The sequence below is a fragment of the Mastigoproctus giganteus genome, chromosome 5 (assembly GCF_048544385.1).
Source record: "Mastigoproctus giganteus isolate SK-2022 chromosome 5, ASM4854438v1, whole genome shotgun sequence".
NCBI classification, from domain to species: Eukaryota; Metazoa; Arthropoda; class Arachnida; order Uropygi; family Thelyphonidae; genus Mastigoproctus; species Mastigoproctus giganteus.
Genome location: NC_143579.1, coordinates 99,144,330 through 99,167,361, shown reverse-complemented (window position 1 = coordinate 99,167,361; position 23,032 = coordinate 99,144,330). Strand labels below are relative to the sequence as shown.

Sequence of the window (23,032 nt, the reverse complement as noted above, 5' to 3'; positions counted from 1 at the left end):
TAATTTCTGTTGCATTTCGCAAACTGTATACAGTCAGAGCTCCTCTACCTTTCAATGCTCAGTTTATAATAATATAACATTTAGTCACCATGTTTCCAATCCACATTCAATAGGATTAAAAAAAGTTTAAAGTTAACTTTACCAATCAATGATCTATAATTACACCATGTGTAATTGTTTGCACATGAACTGCTTCTTTCATTTTCTGACCTAATCATGTGTTATATATACCCTGCCAATTTGTGTTCTCTGTTCCCCTCGAAACCATGTAGCTCCATGTTTCAGTGGATTATTCAACCTATAGATGTCTATTAAATTCCACTCAGCTCATACATCTTTTAATTTAGAGAAATCTTCCTGTTCCTGTGTCTGGTTACCACCTATTTTAAGAATTTAAATATTCTAATCTAAAAATTGTTTAAATTTCCAAAACACTACTCATTTCATCATATCAGTAGGTGCGTGCACATTAATGAAACATCCCTTGGACACCAATCATTTGCTATTTGGCCTTCCACATCCCTTTGAAAATTACAAAAATTTCCAGCCAGCAGAGCCAGCACCACAGTTTCTACTCCCTCCCTCACTCTATGGGTACCAAAACTTTAATTGGATGTATACTTGAATCGCCAATTAAAATGATATATATTTAACCCCAGGGGCTCACATCTGGTGAGTATGGGTTTGGCAAACCCAGGGTCCTGAGCTGGATATCATCATTCTTCTCTTTCTTGGTGATTCCTTTTTACTTCTCTCTCTCAGGGTAATTTTTGAATTTTTTTTTTTGGCTGGTGCAGCATAAGCCTAAGGCTTCCTTGCACCATATGGCTAATGATAATAATATCCTGTAAAGAACTAAAATCCATCTCATGTAAAAACATCAGCTTAATTTCTAAAATAGCATTGCTTTTGCACAAAATACTGTTTACAACATGCATTTTTACTGATTAAGGTTTGTTGCATCCAACTTACCCTTTTTTTCTCCCTCTGATATAAGCCACACCATGAATATTACTCCTATTATTACTCATTTTATCTATAATATTGACTTACTTTTTTCCTGAAAGTATCCTTTACCAATTCTCTAACATTTCCTATTCCCTATTTACATCCTCCTTTATATCTCATTCCTTTTCCTAATTTTTTAACTCACTTTTTTTTCCCCATTTAAATTCTCCTGTTCTGCGTCCTCCTGTACTGCTCATTTCAATAAATTATCCATGTCTCTGTGTACATCCACTGGTTCTTCTTCCTCCTGTAAGGCTAATATTACAATGCCTGTGTTCATCATCATCAGCCATTTTCAATCCAATGTAGGATAAAGGCCTCTCCAGCAACTTTTCAGTTCCTTCTGTTTTGTGCAATGGCTATCCATTTACTACCCACAAACTCATGAATTTCATCTATCCATCTCCGGCATTGTCTTCCAGGTTTTCTTCTAGCTCCTCTTTGTACCATTCTGTTATTTTTTTAGTCCATCTGTCATCATGTTTTCAAAATGTGTCCTGCCCAAGCCCATTTTAGTTCTTTAGTTTTGATAAGAATATCCTTTACTTGAGTTTGCTGCCTAATCCATGTGTTTCTCTTCTTATCTAACAGTCTGATTCCCAATATAATTTGTTCCATACTTCGCTGTGTAGTTCTCAGCTTCCCTTCCATTCTTTTGGTGAGAGCCCAAGTTTCACTTTCATAAGTCATGGTGGGGAGTATACATTGGTTCATTATTTTAAGTTTCAGACAAACTGGGATATTGCTCTTCAGTATGTGACTATATTTCCTGAATGCTATCCATTCAAAATTTATTCTTCTCTTGATTTCCAGCCATTTATCTTTATTACAGTTAATAATTTGTCCCAGATAAGTATACGACTCCACCTTTTCAATTACTGCTCCTTCAATCAATATGTCCATTTCTGTGGCATACTTGTTCATCATTACTTTTGTTTTAGTCATATTCATCTTTAGTCCAAAATCCTTACTAACTGTTCATAACTGATTAAGATTTTACTCTAATTCTTTGGAATCGTGGCCTATGACCACAATGTCATCTGCAAATCTAAATGGTTTAGGTACTCTCCATTCACATTGACTCCTTTCTGCGACCAGTCTAATCTTCTGAAAGCTTCCTCAAGGGCAGCAGTAAACAGCTTCGGAGATATTGTGTCTCCTTGTCAAACTCCTTTCTTGATTTTAAATTTCCTACTGTCTTTGTCTAGTCTAATAAAGGAGGTAGTGTTCTCATACATTTTCTTCAAAATCATAATATATGGGGTATCTATGCCTTGTCTTTCCAGTGCCCAAAACATTGCCTTATGCTGTATGGAGTCAAATGCCTTTTCATAATCCACAAATGCCAGGCATAATGGTGTTTTATATTCATTTGCTTTCTCCATTAGCTGTGACATTACGTGAAGGTGATCCATAGTTGAGAATCCTGTCCTAAAGCCAGCTTGTTCTTTCTTTAGCATTAGTAGAGGCATATGATGCAAGAAAGCAAGCTTATGTGGCATCAGGCAAAAAAAAAAAAAAAAAAAAAAACACTTCCATTTCACCCCTCCGTTCGTTCGAAATACCTGTCCAGCTGAGCCTTAAATTTATTTAGGCTATCAACTTCCACAACAAGGTATGGAAGTCTGTTCCACCAGCCAACTACCCGCTGGCTCAAGGCAAATCTCCGCACATCTATCCTACATCTGTCTTTCCTCAATTTGAATTTATGCCCTCTCAGGTGATTCTGAGCAAGAGGAAGAATCCCATCACCATTGAGCATGCTCAAACCATTCAAGGCTTTATACACCTCTATCAGATCACCTTGCCGGTAGCCGACCGGGCTAGCCGGGTGGGTAAAGTGCCTGCCTGGCAACCCAAAGGTCGCGGATTCGATTCCCGCCTCGGGCTTGGACCAAAGTACTACAAAAACCTTGGGAGGGGCATTATGGCCACAGAAGCCTATGCGCCAACAACTACCAAAAAAAAAAAAAAAAAACCTCGCCGGTGCCTAGTCTCCAGACCCTGTAATTTGCAAAACTTAAGCCTTTCTTCGTAAGAGCAATCCTTTGTTCCATTCACTAATCTTTTGGTTGATTCTCATCAAATATTCTTTCTAATCTTTTTGTAATGACCCTTGTGAACAACTTGTAGATGTAGGATAACAAGCTAATTGCTCTATAATTTCCAATTTCTGATTTATCTCCTTTCTTATGCAGCAAAACTATGATTGCATTATTCCACTGCTTAGGCGTCACACCTTTTATAATGCACTTTGTGAAGAGCCTTGTCAGTTTTTGTGTTACGTCTCTTCCTCCCAATTTGTTACTACTTTGCCTGTTATGCCTGTGTTACTACTTTCTAATCGATTTCTTCGATTAGAAGGTAGAATTGTAATCTACCTTCTAATCGAATGTCTTCAGCAGAGGAAAATCATTAATTCCTATCCCTACTTCTTTCTTATTATTCACTGCTACATTTTCTTTTTTGTCCCCTAATTACTTTAGCAAAAGATCTCAAGGTATACTTATTAATCTTATGATTGCTAGTTTTACCTTTGCCACAGTTATCCTTGCATTTTGTTAAAGAATATTTAGAAAACTGGCATTTTAACTGAGATGACCTTTCCTCTGTATTCGATGCACATTTTTTCTACTACCACTTTATAATTAATAACCAGTTTTTACCCTGCTGTAACCATCATATTTGGTATAGGCTGTGTCATTTTCATTGCAATTCCTAGGTTGTCAGACTCTACCTAGGTTGACCATGTCAGACCATGACCTAGGTTGTCAGATCATTTTGAGCACCAGAGATATAAAGCTATCATAGCAAGAATTAATCATGAATATGGGGCCCATTATGCTTTGCCCTCACAATGAGAATCCACAGATCTGTCCTGAATTTAAAAATAAATAAATATTATAGAAAGAAAACTGTAGAACATAATTTTCTGTCACCTGTGCCACAATTTTACAAAGATACACATATTATTTATGTGATTTTTGTTTTAATTATAAAAAAAATAATTTTTAGGCTCCATCAGGTCTCCTTACAGGTATCTAGTTTCCAGATACAGCAATTTGCAGAACTGAAGTCTTTCTCAGTAAGCTTTTCCCTGATTAACCTTGTTTCTCTTCTCTGCATCCATTATAATAGGCCCACATCCTTCCTTCTATCCATCTTGCAATGTCATAAACTCGATTCCTGGCTGAGGCTTTTCAAATGAGATATGGTTTATCTTTGTTGATACAAAAGTTGAAGCCAGTATTGTGAAGAAACATATATATGGCGAGGCGCCATATATATGTTTCTTCATATATATGGTCTCCGTGGGCAGGAGCAGCAGTGCATAACATACGCTTCTTGATTAGACCCGGGTTCGAGTCCGTGACCACCAAATACGGAGGATGTGGAAAGGTTAGGGAATGACCACCGCATATCCCCGCAGCAATGTAGCCTTAGTTGCTAATGTTCCTAAAACCCAAATAACAACAACAACCATTAACATATATCCAGTAACAGTTTTGATAATATATAATAGACTATTAATAATAGTACACTTCTTTTCATTCTGTCTTTAATTATTTCAGTGCTTCCATTACTAATTTTAATTCCTGCACCTTTACTAATTTGATGAGACAATTGCTTTGCAAAATTTTGTGGACCTGTACAACATTTTCAGTATCAAGTAATGAGCAAGGGTAATCAACCTTCCATTATTTTCAACTGTCTCTCTTGCATCATAAAAAACAGTTCATATGCTATGTTAACATGATAAAGTTGCATTATTGCAGCCTGATTTAACAGGTACAGTTAAACCTCTCAAATCTGACAGCCTTAGGACCTGCCAAGGCTGTCAGATTAATTGCCAGATCTTGGGATTTCGGGTGGTCATATCAAAGTCAAAAAAAAGGCCAATATCACTTCTGTACTGCAACTTTTTGTTCATAGTACAGTTTACCCTATTTTTCTGAGAGAAAGGTAAAATACAGTGCATGGAAATTTAAGTAAATATACAGTATATATTGTCATCATTACCATCATTGCCAGTAGTGTTCTGCCAAGGCAGGTCCAAGGACACAGCTCAACAATCACTTCTCCATAGCTTCCTATCCTCAGCCCTCTTCATCTCTCCATATCTGCCATCACTTCTCAATTCATCAGTCACAGTTTTTCTCAGTCTCTTTCTTGTCCTCTTCCCCTCAACCTTTCCCTCCATCACATCCTTCATCAATCCCTCTTCTTGCAACACATGTTCAATCCAGTTTCTCCTCTGCCTTCTGATTATTTCAGTCAGATGTATCTTCATACCCACCCTTCTGAAAACCTCCTAATTTCTCAGTTTATCAACCCATTTTATCTTTTCCAGTCTCGTATTTTCCATTCTAAATGTCCACCTCTTTACTGTACAAAATACCATACTCGTTACCAGACATTCTACCAGTCTTTTCCTTAAACCAATTCCTAATCATCTCTTACATAACAATGTATTCTCCAGTCTCTACTGCTATATTTTTTCCACCATTAGGCTTCCGAAATATCTAAATACTTATATTTGCTCACCTGTATTAGGCTTCCAAAATACCGAAATACCTATATTTGCTCACCTGTTCTATTCTGTCTCCTCCAGTTTCAGTACTTAATTTTCATCTTTTTCTTCCCACTGTCTTAACTTTTGTCTTCTCAATATTTATTCCTATCACAAACCTTTCCTTTAGCCTGTTAACCAATTTCTAGTTTTACCCTTTGCTCATATGTTAAACTACATAATTCTGTTAATTCCCTAAAGCTCATTTCCCTGGTGACCTTATGATCTCCACTGGTATTTCATCAATACCAATACTCTCTTTTTTTGTACAGAATAATAAAGATAAAATATGTTATTTTCCTATTTCCTTATTTCCCTCTTTAAACACTGTGATTACTTTTGCTCCAGACTGGCCCACAAGTGTCTTGATTCATTATGCCTACATTATCAAAATTATCTTCCTGCTGCTTATTTGGGTCCACATATCTCTTATATATTCCACCTGTATAACTCTTATGTCTTCTGGTTTTCTTAGTATTTTCCTCTTCTCTGTTTCTCCATGCTCGTATTATTTACTCTCTTGAATGTTAAATTGTATTTTCCTGAAATTTACTTTGATTATCCATCTAATCATCATTTCAAATAATAGCCTTTCCCTAGCAGTGTCGAGTCAGTTTGGTGTGACATAAGCATTGGGAGATGAAAATTGAGAGTAGGAGTGTGCTATAGGCCTAATGACTCTGATGAGTATAATAAGAAAATGTACAGGCAAATAGAGTGGGCCAGTAAATCAGAGAATCTTACAATGTGGGATTTTAATTTCCCAGATACTGACTGGAATTTGTGGGTTGGTCACAGACACACTAGCAAGGCTTTTGTGGATTTATTGGATGATTGTTTTCTACATTAGCATGTTCGGGAGGCAACTAGAGGGAGTAATAATCTTGATTTGATTATCAGTAGTGATTCTTCATGCGTTAAGAATCTGCAGATAAAGGAACTACTAGGTGGCAGTGATCACAGTGTGCTCAAGTGGGATTTACTCAAAGAGGTAACTACCATCAGGGATAAGGGGAAAGGTTATTGCTTTTGTAAAGGCGACTACGATGGTCTGAGACAGTATTTAAATTCTATACAGTGGGACCAACTGATGATGTTGCCAACAGCAAATTCAAAATGGGAAGCATTCAGGGAACTTGTCTTGGAAGCTACTAGGCTTTACATACCAACTAAGAAATATTGTTCAAGGTTTAGGCCTAAATGGATGTCAGATGAACTAATGAGACACATGACAGAGAAGAAAAATGCATGGGATACATATAAATTAACACGTAACACAGAAGCCTATGATAGATATAAGCTAGTCCGTAACAAAGTCACAAAGGAGGTTAGGCAGGCCAAGGCAGATTATGAGAAATCTTTGGCAAAGGATGCAAAGAAAAACAGCAAAGAGTTCTTTACTTATGTAAACTCTGGAAGGAAGGGGATGAATCACATTGGTCCACTTGATATCGAAGGTTCAACTGTTGATGATCCTGCTCAGGTAGCTAACAAACTAAATGAATATTTTGCATCGACATTCTCACATAAGTAGTTATTCCGGAAGGGGAATGCCAGAGGTGTATTCAACTCTGGCAGTAGGCTAGATAATCTTGTAATAACTGAGAGTAAAGTGGAGGAGAAATTGTTGAAGATAAACACAAGAAAGGCACCTGGGGTGGATGGAATCTATCCAGTTATATTAAAGGAGGCAGCAAAGGAAGTAAGCAAACCCTTAGCCATAATTATGAGAGCTTCCTTGGACTCAGGGGAGGTACCCATAGACAGGAGATGTGCAAATGTGACCCAATTCACAAAGGAGGATCAAAGGCTGACACAAGTAATTATAGACCTGTGAGTTTAACTTCTGTTCCAGGAAAATTAATAGAGGCACTGGTTAAAGAAGAACTGCAGGATCATCTAGACAAGACTTCAGTTATAGCTCGGACACAGCATGGTTTTGTTAAGGGGAAGTCTTGCCTGACCAATTTGATTTGATACTATGATGCAGTCACAAAAGAGCTGGATGCAGGGAATAACTTTGATATTATATACTTAGATCTTAGAAAAGCTTTTGATACTGGTGTATATGGAAGACTGCTGAACAAATTGGAGAGTGTGGCATTGGAGGCATATTGCTGCTATGGATAAAGGAGTAGTTGAGGGGGGAAAGACAGAGAGTGGTAATCAATGGACACTGCTCATCATGTACTAATGTTATTAGTGGAGTCTCTCAGGGTTCAGTGTTGGATCCATTATTGTTTTCTGTATTTATAAATAATATTGATGATGGTATATCAAGCTTAATGTCCAAGTTTGCAGATGATACAAAGGTTGGCAGGGTGGATAAGGACACTATTCATGCTACGCTGCTGCTGCTGCAACAGGATCTGGAAAGGTTGAGCAGATGGGCTGAAAGGTGGCAAATGAAGTTTAACATTGACAAATGTAAAGTACTACATATGGGAAACAGCAACCCCAGAGCAACGTATCAACTCTGTGGTACCATACTGACAGTGGTAGAGAATGAAAAGGACCTGGGGGTAATTGTGCAGGCAGATATGAAGTTCTCTGAGCAGTGCAGACAGGCAGCAAGAGTAGCTCATGGTGTCTTGTCAATGATATACATGAATTTTTCTAGCAGGGATAAGGAGGTGATTATTCCCTTGTATAAGGCAATGGTCAGGTCACACCTTAAGTACTGTATACAGATCTGGAGGCCTCATTTCAAGAAGGATGTAGAGCTGCTGGAACGGGTACAGAGAAGGGCAACAAGATTAGTGAATGGAACAAAGGGTTGCTCTTACGAAGAAAGGCTTAAGTTTTGCAAATTGCAGTGTCTGGAGACTATGCACCGGCGAGGTGATCTGATAGAGGTGTATAAAGCGTTGAATGGTTTGTGCATGCTCAATGCTGATGGGATTCTTCCTCTTGCCCAGAATAATCACCTGAGAGGGCATAAATTCAAATTGAGGAAAGACAGATGTAGGATAGATGTGCAGAAATTTGCCTTTAGCCAGCAGGTAGTTGGTTGGTGGAACAGACTTCCATTCCTTGTTGTGGAAGTTGATAGCCTAAATAAATTTAAGGCTCAGCTGGACAGGTATTTCGAACGAGCGGAGGGGTGAAGTGGAAGTTTTTTTTTTTATTGGTCGATGCTGCATAAGCTTGCTTTCTTGCATCATATGCCTCTACCAATGCTAATGCTTAATTTCAATTTCATAATACCCTTCCCTGTAGTTATTATTTCCTCAAAGATCTATCTTCTGTCTTTGTTCATCTAATCTTTTTCAATTTTATTTTCACATCCATTTTCACCATATTCTGATCAGAATATATGTCTGGTCCTGGGTATGTACGAGAGTTCATCACACTGTTTCTATCATACAGAACAGTAAAAATAAAATACATTATTACCCATTCCAGAATATACAGGGAAAATCTTTAGATGGATTGTAGGGATGGCTGCAGGATAGGAGGCAAAGGGTTGTGGTTAATGGTTACCCTTCAGATTGGGCTAACAGGAAGTATGGTTCTCAAGGATCAGCCGGATTGTGTTTGATTTTCTTAAATGACATTGACAAAGAGATATAGGGCATGATATCAAAATTTATAGATGATGTCAAGATCATCAGAGTAGTTAATGATCAGTGTCATGCAGTACCTAGATAGACTTCAGAGATGGTCAGAAAAGTAGCAGTGTGTTTTAATGCAGAAAAATGCAACATCTTAGATGAAAAATAATAACCCCAAAATAACTTATACATTTTGGTGGGGTTAAATAAAAACAGTAGAGGAAGAAAGGCTTTTGGGAGTTATAATATGGACAGACAAGATGTTCTCTGAGTAGTAGGCACCTCCGTAGCCAGGTGGGAAGGAGCAGCAGTGCGTAGCACACGCTTCTTGATTAGACTGGGGTTCGAGCCCATCACCACCAAATACGGAGGATGCGGAAAGGTCAGGGAATGACCACCACATATCCCGGAGCAATATGGCCTTAGTTGCTAATGCTCCTAAAAACCAAACAAACAACAAAACAACAACTCTGAGTATTATATGCAGGTGGCAAGGCAGAACCATGGCATCCTATTGATGATTTATTGAACATTTGTTTATAGGGATAGGGAGGTCATAATCCCACTGTGTAAGGGCATTTTAAGATAACGCTTGGAATAGTGTGTTCAGGGATTCAGATCACACTAGAAAAAGACATTGAGTTTCTTGAAAGGATCCAAAGATGGGCAATGTGCCTGGCGAAATCAACAAGAGGGTGTCATATGATAAAAATTTCATATATGTGTGCTGTTTGATAACTAGGCAACTTAGAGAATTCCTGATTGAGGTGTAGAGGCTATGAGAGGATAAAGTAAAATGAATGAGGGGGGAACGTTCACTGTTATAAATGATTCCAGAGCCAGGGGCCATAGATTAAAATTATGGGAGAAGTTTTGCCTGGATTGCCGAAAGTTTTCTTTTAGCCAATGAATTAGTAATTACAAGAATAAGTTGCCTCCATAGATGATTGGGCTGGCAGGGAGAAATTCAAAGGTAGGAAATAGGTAATTATGTGAGAAGGGATACAGGCAAGTTCATTATTTATTTATTATTATTTTTAATTATTTATGTATTTAATTAATTAATTATTATTATTTTTGACTGTTGTAGCAAAACTGATGCTTCCTGCACCATATGGCTAACATCAGTACTAATATATGTATATTATATTAGTATTTTTTCTACCAAAATATACCATACACATGATAGTTGTTTATATCGTCATCAGCCATTTTCAATCCACTGCAGGATGAAAGCCTCTCCAGCAACTTTCCAGTTGCTTCTGTTTTGTGCAATGGCCATCCATTTACTGCTTACGAACTCTTGAATTTCATCTGTCTATCTCCATTTTTTTGGTGTCTTCCATGTTTTCTTTTAACTCCTCTTAGGTACCATTCTGTTATTTTCTTAGTCCATCTGTCATGTTTTCAAAATGTGTCCTACCCAAGTCCATTTCAGTTCTTTAGTTTTGATAAGAATGACCTTTACTTGAGTTTGCTGCCTAATCCATGTGTTTCTCTTCTTATCCAACAGACTGATTCCTAATATAATTCGTTCCATTCTTCGCTGTGCAGTTTTAGCTTCTCTTCCATTTTTTTCGGCGAGTGCTCAAGTTTTACTTCCATAAGCCATGGTGGGGAGTATACATTGGTTCATTATTTTATGTTTCAGACAAATTGAGTTATTGCTCCTCAGTATGTGACTATATTTTCTGAATGCTATCTAATTGAAATTTATTCTTCTCCTGACTTTCAGCCACATGTTATTATAGATAATGACTTGTTCAAGATAAGTATATGAATCCACCTTTTCAATTTTTGCTCCTTCAATGACTATATCCCTTTCTCTGGCATACTTGTTCATCATTACTTTTATTTTAACCATATTCATCTTTAGTCCAAAATCCTTACTAACTCTGCATATCTGATTAAGATTTTCCTCTAATTCATCAGGATCATAAGGCTCAGCTGGCGTATGATTTGCAGATGATGTGATCATAAATGGTTTAGGTACTCTCATTAGGTACATGGAAGACTACTGTATAAATTGGAGCATTATGACATTAAGGGCAAGTTTCTGCAATGGATAAAAGGATGGTTGAGTGGGAGAAGACAGAGAGTAGTAATCAATGGACACTGCTCTTCGTGGACTAATGTTATTAGTGGATTCCCCCAGAGTTCAGTATTGGGCCCAGTGTTGTTTTGTGTATTTATTAATGATATTGATGAAGATATATCAGGGTTAATGTCTACGTTTTCTGATGATATAAAGGTTAGCAGGGTTGCAAATGACAGTATGCCACTGCAACAGGATCTAGAAAAGTTAGTCAGAATGGCTGAGAGGTGGAAAATGAAGTTTAACATTGACAAATGTAAAGTACTGCATATGGGTAGCAGTAACCCCAGAGTAACGTACCAACTTTGTGGTACTATACTAAGGGTAGTAGAGAATGAAAAGGACCAGGGGATAATTGTTCAGTCAGATATGAAGTTTTTTGAGCAGTGCAGACAGGCTGCAAGAGTAGCTCATGGTGTCTTGTCAATGATATACAGAAATTTTGCTGGCAGGGATAAGGAGGTGATTGTCCCCTTGTATAAGGCAATGGTCAGGCCACACCTTGAGTGCTGCATACAGGTCTGGAGGCCTCATTTTAGGAATCATGTAGAGCTGCTGGAATGAGTACAGAGAAGGGCAACGAGATTGGTGAGTGGAACAAAGGGTTGCTCTTACCAAGAAAGACTGAAGTTCTGCAGATTGCAGCGTCTGGAGACTAGGCACCTGTGAAGTGATCTAATTGAAGTGTATAAAGTTTTGTATGGTTTGAGCGAGCTCAATGCTGATGGGATGCTTCCTCTTGCTCAGATTTTCATCTGAGGGAACACAAATTCAAATCGAGGAAATACAGTTGTAGAATAGAAGTGCAGAAATTTGCCTTTAGCCAGTGGGTCATTGATAGTTGGAACAAACTTCCATCTGTCACAGTGGAAGTTAAAAACTTAAATTAGTTCAAGACAGAACTAGACAAGCATTTGGAATAAATGGATGGGTGAAATGGGGTTTTTTTTTTTTTTTTTTTGAAGCTTGCTTTCTTGCATCATACGCCTCTACTAATGCCAATGTTAATTTCAAATTAACTCCTTTCTGTGATCATTCCAATCTTCTGAAAACTCTTCAAGGCAGAAGTAAACAACTTCAGAGATATTGTTTCCTTGTCATACTCTTTTCTCCATTTTAAATTTGCTACTGTCTTTGCCTAGTCTAATAAAGGAGGTAGTGTTTTCATATAATTTCTTCAAATTCATAATGTATTCAGTGTTCTATGCCTTGTATTTCCAGTACCCAGTACCCGAAACATTGCCTTATGCTGTATGGAGTTAAATGCCAGGCATTAATGGTGTTTTATATTCATTTAAAACTTTCCATTAGCTGGACTATTATATGAAGGTGATCCATAGTTGACAATCCTGACCTAAAGCTAGCTTGCTCTTTTGGCTGATTCTCATCAAGTATTATTTCTAATCTGTTAGTAAGGACCCTTGTGAACAACTTATAGATGTGGGACAACAACCTAATTGGTCTATAATTTCCAATTTCTGATTTATTTCCTTTCTTATGCAACAAAACTATGATTGCATTATTCGACTCCTTAGGGGGTCACACCTTTCCTAATGTATTTTGTGAAGAGTCTTGCCAGTTCCTGTGTCGTGTCTCTTCCTCCTGATTTTAACAATTCTACAGTAACTTCATCTTCATCTGGGGCTTTTTGATTCTTCATTTTCCTCAATGCATGCTCTACCTCATCAGGAAGGATATAGGATATGTCCTATGTATTACTAATTTCATTTCTTTTACCACCTTCACTACTGCTGGCATCATTACCTTGCTCATTATATAATACTTTATAGCAGCTTTCTGCTATTTGAATTATGCCTTCTTTGCTATTTATAAGTACATCATCACTATTCTTCAGATTCGGTATCATTTGTCTTTCTTTATTACATTAGCATTAGCAGAGGCATATGATGCAAGAAAGCAAGCTTATACAGAATCAGCCAAAAAAAAAAAAAAAAAAAAACCTTCCCATTTCACCCATCCGGTCACTCCTCATTACTGCTCATGACTGCTGATATAAGTCCTTTGTTTTCCCTTAATGCTTATTCTACTTTTCTTGTGTTAAATCTTCTTATGTCCTCTCTGAGTCTCTTTCTAATAGCTCTCCATTACTCAGTATACTCAATTTTGTCATTGCCAGTGTTTATCTTGCTCTTCATTTGTCATCTTCAGTTCATCATGACAAATGTTTCTTGACTAATTTTTCTTGTTAGGATTTCTTTTTACCCATAGGTTTCTCGGGGTTTGTCACTTTGAGAAAGTTGTTGTATTCTTATCAGTATCTTGGTCCTGAAAGGTCTACAGAAGCTCAAACTTGTTCCTAAGTTCCAGTACATACTGGTTTTTCTCCTCTTCTGTTATCTCAAAGACCTTCATATTATTTACTCAAGTTAGTTTTTACCTTTCTTTTCTTACATTGATATCAAGTGTGCATCTTGACATTCGGTGATCACTTCCGAGATTTACTTTGTTCAGGATAACATCATTCACAATATATCTTCTGTTAGTGAGGATGAACTCAATTTAATTAATTGTTAATCTATTTGGGCTCTTCCATGTCCACTTTCTGTTTACCTTCTCTTGAAAAATGTGTTCATTACTGACATTTCTTGAGATTCTGCAAATTCCACAAGCCTTTCACTTGTTTTAATTTCTTTTACCAATTCCAAAATTTCCTATAGTTTCCATTTATGTGCTGTTTTGTCTCTTTCCAACCTTAGCATCGAAGTCCCCCATAATAATGGTGTAGTGAGTTCAATGCTAAGGTTGGAAAGAAATGTACACCAATTTTGGTGGACATTCATCATGGCTCGACGTTGGTGCATATATCATTATAACTTTTAGCTTATACAGTTTAAAAGTTCTGAGTAATACTCTTTACACCCTTGGTGATGTACTTTTGAATTCTAAAATGTTGTTTTTAATATCTTTATGGACCAGAAAGGCAACTCCACTTTCACTGTTTCCTCCATTGGTGTACAGCAGATTTTCACTTGATAAACTTCTAAGTGATTCATTTCTTCCTTCTTCTTGTTTTAGACAAGCTGATGATATTCCAATTCACATTTTCTTATCCTTCTCCAGCTCTAATATCCTATCTTCACCGATGAGCAATCTTACATTGTAACTGGCCAAGTTCAGTTTCCATTCATGACAGCCTGGTCATACCCAGATATTGTTTGCACCATGTGCTTCCACTGTAATCCTCTTGCCATTGTAAGAGGGAGAGTGAAAGCCGCTGGGGATTGAGGGCTATTTGTTTCATCGTGTTGTCTTTAATAAAGTGCTGGAGGGTTTGGTCTTTTCATCTTCACACTGACCAGGCATCTTGAAGAGAACCACTCTACATGTTCTTTGCAACCAAAGTGATGTAAGAGAGCTTATCAATGAGAAGGTGTGCATAAATAGATTTTAGGGAGGCAGGCCAGCCAACCAGACTTCTCCTAAATCTTCTAAAATAGAAAGATATTGGATCCATGAGTGTTTTGGACTGACTGTCTGATAACACACAATGTCTGTCCCCCTCTAATCCCCATTGTGTGTGTGTGTGTGTGTGTGTGTGTGTGTGTGTGTGTGTGTGTGTGTGTGTGTACACACAAACTGTGCTGCCAATTTATTAGGTACAGCCTCCTTTGTTGAGCCTCCTTTAGCCTTCAAAACAGCCCAAATTCGTCTAGGTATGGATTGAACAAGTGAACAGGATGCTGAAAATGTTGTGCAGGAATGGAGAACATGCAGACATGAGTGTGTCATGCAGTTCCTTGAGATTTGATGGAGGTGTATGCCTGCAGCGAACAGCCCTTTCCATCTCATCCCAAAGATGTTCAATAGGATTGAGATCCGCCAACTGAGCGGGCCACTGCAGCAAAGAAAAGTCATTGTCATGTTCCTGGAACCATTCCATAGTGATTTGGGCTTTGTGCACCAGCACATTATCCTGCCGGAAGTAACAATCTGACTGAGGATAAACTGTCAACATGAATGGATGCACTTGGTCAGCAATGATGTTTAGGTATGATGTGGCATTCAGACGTGAATCTATGGGTATCAATGGACCCAATGTGTGTCAAGAAAACATTCCCCCACACCATGACACTGCCCCCACCACCTTGCACAGTAGTTGTCGGACGACGGGTCCATGGATTCATGTTGTTTTTGCCAAATTCTGAACCTTCCATCAACACGATGCACCAGGAACTTCGACTTGTCAGACCAAGCAAATGTTTTCCAATCCTTGATAGTCCAGTGCTGGTGTTGCTGTGCCCACAGGAGGCGTGCTCTCTTGTTTTTCATTGATAACAAAGGTACGCGATGTGGCCATCAGCTGTTGTAGCCTATTCGCGACAAAGTATGACTAGTGGTCCGTTGTATTCTGACGTGATGTGCCACATTGTGGCCAGTCTGTTTGCTTACAGAACTCTAGCCATTCTCCTCTTATCTCTCTCATCAACAAACGATTTTCTTCCACAGGAGTGCTGTTGAGAGGATGTTTTCTGCTCGTTGCACCATTCTCGATACACCCTTGAAACTCTGGTGCATGAAAAGTTCAGGAGCACTGCCATTTCAGAGATGCTTTGTCCAGCATGTCTTGCACCTACTACCATGCCACATTTGAGGGCCATTAGATCACTCCTTTTCCCCATTCTTGCTACAGTTTGTATGCTTAACTGATACTAGAAAGGTTGCTGCTGCATTTATATCCACAACTGTGGTCATGTGACTTGCAACATTGTGGGACAAACCATTTGTGTGCACAGCAGTGGTATACCTAATAAAGTGGCAGCACGGTGTAAATATATATATATATATTATATTTTGCGAAGAGAAAAATTTTCACACAAAAGCTTCACTGAAGTCTCGATGTTGAACATTCTTGACAGTACAATAATTTTCAATAGATAAGAATCTGTGTTTACTTGAAAAGTGAAGCTCTTCTGGGCTACTTAATTTTCTTTTAATCAGCATATAGACAAATACAAATGAATAAAAATTGCTCTGTCATTCTACAGATTAAATGTGATCCATTTTATTTTATTTCATAAATAAACAACACATAATATAACAAAAATTTCCATTAATATGTTGAGTAAAACTAGCAAAGAAAATTATTGTTTGTTCAGTGAAATGTTTTAGCTCTAGCATTAGTAGAGGCATGTGATGCAAGAAAGCAAGCTTATGCAGCATCAGCCAAAAAAAAAAAAAAAAAAACCACTTCCATTTCACCCCTCCATTTGTTCGAAATACCTGTCCAGCTGAGCCTTAAATTTATTTAGGTTATCAACTTCCACAATAAGGATTGGAAGTCTGTTCTACCAACCAACTACCCACTGGCTAAAGGCAAACTTCCGCAAATCTATCCTACATCTGTCTTTCCTCAATCTGAATTTATACCCTCTCAGGTGATTATTCTGAGTAAGAGGAAGAATCCCATTGGCATTGAGCATGCTCAAACCATTCAAGGCTTTATTCACCTCTGTCAGATCACCTCGCTGGTGCCTAGTCTCCAGACGCTGTAATTTGCAAAACTTAAGCCTTTCTTCATAAGAGCAACCCTTTGTTCCATTCACTAATCTTGTTGCCCTTCTCTGTACTCGTTTCAGCAGCTCTACATCCTTCTTGAAATGAGGCCTCCAGACCTTACAGTACTCAAGGTGTGGCCTGACCATTGCCTTATACAAGGGAATAATCACCTCCTTATCCCTGCTAGAAAAATTCCTGTATATCATTGACAAGACACCATGAGCTACTTTTGCAGCCCATCTGCAATGCTCAGAGAACTTCATATCTGCCTGCACAATTATCCCCAGGTCCTTTTCATTCTCTACCACTGTCAGTGTAGTACCACAGAGTTGATACATTGCTCTGGGGTTGCTGTTTCCCATATGTAGTACTTTACATTTGTCAATGTTAAACTTCATTTGCCACCTCTCGGCCCATCTGCTCAACCTTTCCAGATCCTGTTGCAGCAGCAGCATAGCGTCAGTAGTGTCCTTAACAACCCTGCCAACCTTTGTATCGTCTGCAAACATGGACATTAAACTTGATATACCATTATCAATATCATTTATAAATACAGAAAACAATAATGGACCCAACACTGAACCCTAAGGGACTCCACTAATACATTAATTCACGATGAGCAGTGTCCATTGATTACCACTCTCTCATTAGAATTCATTAACATTCATCATTCATTAATATTAACAATCAATAACATTCATTAGAATGTTACCTCATTCTAATACTTCATGTACAAGTTTTGAAACTCAGAAATTGAGTAATATATCACTTATTGTCGATGAGTTACTAATTTTGTTCACAAATAGTTATTAGACAATTCTATGAACAGATTTCTTGATGGAGTTAGAACGTGGTAAAAACTTATTTCCTGAGTTAAAATGATCCTGTGCAGTCTGCTTTAATGTTGCTTTGGTGAATGCCATCAGAAACTAAATTTTACAATCTCCGGTAATTTTTTCGATTTATCCATTTACCTAATAAATGTTTGTCAGATATGGGAGGTTCAATTAGTTGGTTGAAGTTTTGCCATTATAAGAAATTGATTCTGGTACTTTTGTAACAGTTTGTATATTGAGCATATAAGTTAACAAATGCCTGTGAGAGAATAAAAATTTGTACTTTCAGTTTTAAATGTTTGTTTTTTGTCTTTTAGGTAATTATTTTGTTTATTACGATATTTCTTGGAGGATACTACAGGGGTATTGAAGTTGGAGGATTTACTCAGCCAGATGATGAAACCATTCTCCCTAAAAGTGGTAAGCAAGTCAGAATTAATTATTAAGTGCTAGAAATTATGTTCAGTAATTTAACTTTTATTGACATCATTCTATACATTTATCTGTGAAAATGGAAAAAAAAAAAAAAAAAAAAGAAGTATATCTTTCTTTAAAGAAATTGATTGTTATTAACAATATAGATTATTTTGCATTGTGAAGATTTACTGATATGGCTTGTATTAGTATTAGCCATATGATGCAAGGCAACCACAGGCTTTTGCTGCACTAGCCAAAAAATAAATAAAAAAAAACAATAAAAATGAAAAAATGTAGAAAAAAAAAAGAGATTAAACTACCTGTGTATTTCCCTCCTCACATAGGTAGCCTATCCAGCTGAACTTTAAATTTATTCAAGCTATCAATCTCAACTACCCAAGGAGGTAACTTATTCCAGTAATTAAAAATTTAAAGTAAACTGCTTCTCACAATCCAGTTCCTCTATAATTTATGGCCCATTGTTCTGGAATCATAACAGCAGAAATTTGACCTTCATTTTACTATCCCCTCATATAGCCTTATACAGGGTGTCTCAAAAATATTGGTGCAAACGTTAAGGGGAGGTAGGGATTTAAAGGAATGTGAATCGCTTAGGAACCCATAACCGGAAACGTCACGGGAAAGTAGTAGCAGAGGCACAAGAAGCAGAAATGACACAAAACAGTAATTAGTGGCAAACATTTATTTGACATAATATTAACAATGGAGTACGAGATGGATGCATTTCATGATGTTACAACAGATGCTCGAAGGTTCCACTTTGAGACGCGATGCATGCGTGACACCGACGCAGCATGGATTCGCGGACACAGTCGAACACACCTGGAGTTTCTTTGACAGTAGCAGCAGCAGCAGAGACGAGTCTCGCCACGAGATCCATTTCCATCTCCACAGGTGATTCATACATGATAGATTTGAGGGCCCCCCCACAGAAAGAAATCAAGGCTCGATAAATCAGGTGAGTGTGGGGGCCAGGCAACAGGTTCACCACGGCCAATCCATCGATGCCCAAAACGCCTATTCAAATGGTCACAAACACACCTTCCATAATGGGTAGGCACCCCGTCATGTTGAAACCAAATGTTGCGTCTCACATTTGCTGGAACATCGTCATATAACCCTGGTAGAACTTGTTCAAGAAAGATCCGATATTTAGCGGAGTTCATGCGGGATGGTAACAGGTATGTGCCGACTAAGCAGTCACCTACCATACCTGCCCACCCATTTATTGCAAAGTGATGTTTTGTCGCATGAGGGTGCACAGGTGCACACCATGCGGGTTGTTGTGTGCCTACACATGAGCATTATGCTGATTGAATAAGCCTTCCCGAGTGAAATAAGCCTCATCCGTGAACAAAAAATAGGCTGTAAAATTCAAGTCTTGAACACTTTCTTGGAGAAACCACTGCACAAAAGCCACATGTGCAGGTTGATCTTGGGGGAGCAGTAACCGAACCCTTTGGAGATGAAAGGGGTATAAGGAATTGTCGCGCCAGACACGCTGTACACGGCAATGAGACACTCCTAAGGCAGAGGCAATGGCAAGTGTGCTGGTAGTAGGATTATTCTGGACGGCATTCAACACACTTTTTTACATGGCGTGAGTTCGCGTTGAACGTAGTCTGCCTGCACTACTCCTGTTACCTCTAAATGACCCATAATCGCACAAATTTTGATGCACACACGCAAACAAATGGTGGTCCGCTACATGTCAGTCTGAGAAGCGTTCTCCCTAAATTCGTTGAGCGGCTCGTCCATTGCCCTCTGCTGATCCATACACCATGTTTGTTATTTGGTTTTTAGGAGCATTAGCAACTAAGGCCATATTGCTCCGGGGATATGCAGTGGTCATTCCCTGACCTTTCCGCATCCTCCGTATTTGGTGGTGACAGGCTCGAACCCCGGTGTAATCAAGAAGCGTGTGCTACGCACTACTGCTCCTTCCCACCTGGCTAGGGAGACACCATACCATCTATGCCTGGGACCGACTAACTCAGCCATGGAGTGAAAAAAGCCCATAAAAGTTCCTCACGTTATCCACAAGATTCGAACCCGGGCCTTTTCCACTCGGTGTGAGGAGGATGGTGACAATACCATTGTGCTGCCCGTGCAGACTGAAGGTGGTGCATGTGGGAATAAATGATTTGTTCAACAAATTTTTGAATACATTCGATATCTTCATTAAGTCAAGTTTGACTGATTTTCATGTACAGCCGAGCCAACATTTCGTGATTGGTGGGAAAAAGTACTGCGCATTTGTGAAATTTCATTATTGGCAATAAAGATTTTATGAACACAACTATATCAAACTATATTCGTAGAGAAACCGAAAATTAATGGGGTCTAATTCTGTTTTGAAAGAGTTATTTTAATTTTGTTCTTGGTGTGATAAATTATTTGAATTAATATTTTAGTTTGTTTTTTTTTTTGAAGAATTTGTATTGTTTTAATGTTTCAATAAATTAATGAGAATATTAAAAATTGTTTATTACTTCGACATCCAAAGGCAACTTGCACCACCTTGCACCATGCTGCTGGTGCCCATGCTACCATGGTTGAACAAGAAGTTTCAGTGAAAGATGCTTATCAAGGATTAGAACTTGTATGGCGCTTTTTTTCAAGCACAGCCTAACTGCAAAAGTGAAATAACTGCTATTGCCTGTTTTGGCAGATTATTTTAAAGTATGAAACAATTCTCTTGTTAGGTCTTAATATGTGTGTAGCCTATGTAGTGAAATTTACAATTTAATTGTAATCATACTGCACCCTACAATCAATGCAAAATTTACAGTCATAATTTTCTTGTTTAATACTGTAGTACACATGCTTTTTTTGGGATGGTACGCAACGGTACGGCGTACCGGCACCTTTATTAACAGTGACATTTGGTTGCAGTGCACTTCGAAATTTGTAATATTCCGTAAATTTACCTACTGAATAGTTTACTTACTATTCAAATAAGCTAAAATTATTTAACTAAATTTGCATTTTTTTTTTTACTGTCTATTGCTAAAAAGGCACCTCTGTAGCCAGGTGGGCAGGAGCAGCAGTGCGTAACCGGGGTTCGAGCCCACGAGCCACCAAATACGGAGGATGCGGAAAGGTCAGGGAATGACCAACGCATATCCCGGGAGCAATATGGCCTTAGTTGCTAATGCTCATAACAACAGGTCAAGTCTATTGCTAAGATATTTACTATATAAAACTGTATTTCGTACAGGTATTTTGAACGAACAGAGGGGTGAAGTTGAAGTGGGTTTTTTTTTTTGGCTGATGCTGCATAAGCTTGCTTTCTTGCATCAAATGCCTCTGCTAATGCTAATGTATAACCATTTTTATAATTCTAAATTACTCAGTCGGATCTCTGTTTAACGAAGTCCTTTTATAACAAATTATTTTGATTTCCCCTTGGAAGTTACATTTAAAATAGTTTCCGTTAAGCAAAGAAAATTTTCATATAGCGAACGGATTAGGAGAGAATTAACTCTGTATGCCCTGTTCACATTTCTAGCCTTCAGGCAATTTAGGCAATTAGTGCTGCTGCACGAATTAAGAGAGCTAAAGGGATTACCATTCTACAACTTAGCGGTACTGGTAAAACCTATCCGACCACCTGTCCCACATACAGAGAAGTCGCACTTGTCAAGAGTGAGCAGTTCAAGGTGTATTCCCAATGGGCTCTGGCCACCTTCTACTGCAGTGGTGTCCAACCTTTTCCTGTACAGTGGCCATATTCAAAGTTAGATTTCTTTAGTGTTACATTTTTCATATCTTGTTGCATGTAAAAGTAAAATTGAAAATATTCAAAACTTTTATTAAGTACAATACACAATTACATTTACTGAACAAAATGAGAAATTTTTTAAATAATTAACAAAATTTAAAATGCTGTTTTAGTTCACTTTCTTCGCGGGCCATAGGTTGGACACCTCTGTGAATCAACTGTAAGCACCCTGTTCGAGAATTAGAAAAGTGATTTTCTTTTACCCCGACAAATAATCATCTGTTGTTTTGCAGAAGTGCATTATCCACATTTTTTCTGTAAATTTTCCCTATCTCTGTTTACATGGTCACAGTAGCTGAATATCTGAATGACATTGACATTTTGGACAGTTTCAAAAAGAAAAGAAAAGAAAAAATTCAAATTTAAGAACTAGTGACAATACCGATGACGAGAGAAGCAAAACGAGGACAATGAAGGTATTAATTCTTCTAAACATAAATTGTTGGCATTTGGTGAAAATGAAGTTAGAAAATTGTCAACTATGTTACAGTTAAATGCAATTCAGGGATACCTAATTGATAAGAAGGTTTCGGAAGAATTGAAGCATTTGATGAATGCCCTGAGTACAATACAAGTTTCATTGAGTGAATGTGAACGAGGATTTTCACAAATGAATCTGATTGCCAGCCCAACCTGCCCTTCGTTGATGACAAAAACAGTCTCTTCACTACTGTTTCTTAAATCTGTAGGCCCACCACTAACCCGCTTTGATCGAGCAAAATATGTCGATTCATGGTTGCTTCGGAAATGTCATTCAGCAACCGACGCACAAAGAGGAAGAAAAGAAGTCAGCATAGGGTGTCCAGTGAGAACTTAATGAAAATTTGGAATATTCTACAAAAACTTTATTATGAAATTATTTTTACTTATGTTATTGTTTTTTATTTATTTTTTATATACTTGAATAATAAATTTATGCTTAATAATCTGTGTTAATATACTTAATTTGTTGTTCTTATTCTAAAAACATTACTACTAAAGTAACAATATCAGGAAAAAAAAATTTTAGAGTACTTTTCATATCCTTTTAATTTTCAAATTTTCCTGATAGCAAAGAATCAGTACTGGCACCTATTTTTTTACCAAAAAAGCACTGGTAGCACATATAAATAAGATTATACTATATTGTATTAGTAGAATTAAACTAAATGTTCAAGCTTTTACTTGTTTTGTTTTGTTGTTGTTTTTATGAACAATCGATATGATGTCCTTCTGATATAACAACCGTTT

General features: G+C 37.8%; 1 long non-coding RNA gene across 1 annotated transcript in view; it reads left to right on the top strand.

Annotated features, from left to right (window-relative positions):
* Window positions 1–18,026, top strand: part of LOC150085582 (uncharacterized) — a 115,364-nt gene extending 97,338 nt beyond the window's left edge. Inside the window, exon 4 of the long non-coding RNA XR_016546995.1 lies at window positions 17,898–18,026. This is a non-coding gene — a long non-coding RNA (uncharacterized LOC150085582). The remainder of the gene's footprint in view (window positions 1–17,897) is intronic.
* Window positions 18,027–23,032: the final 5,006 nt, after the last annotated feature.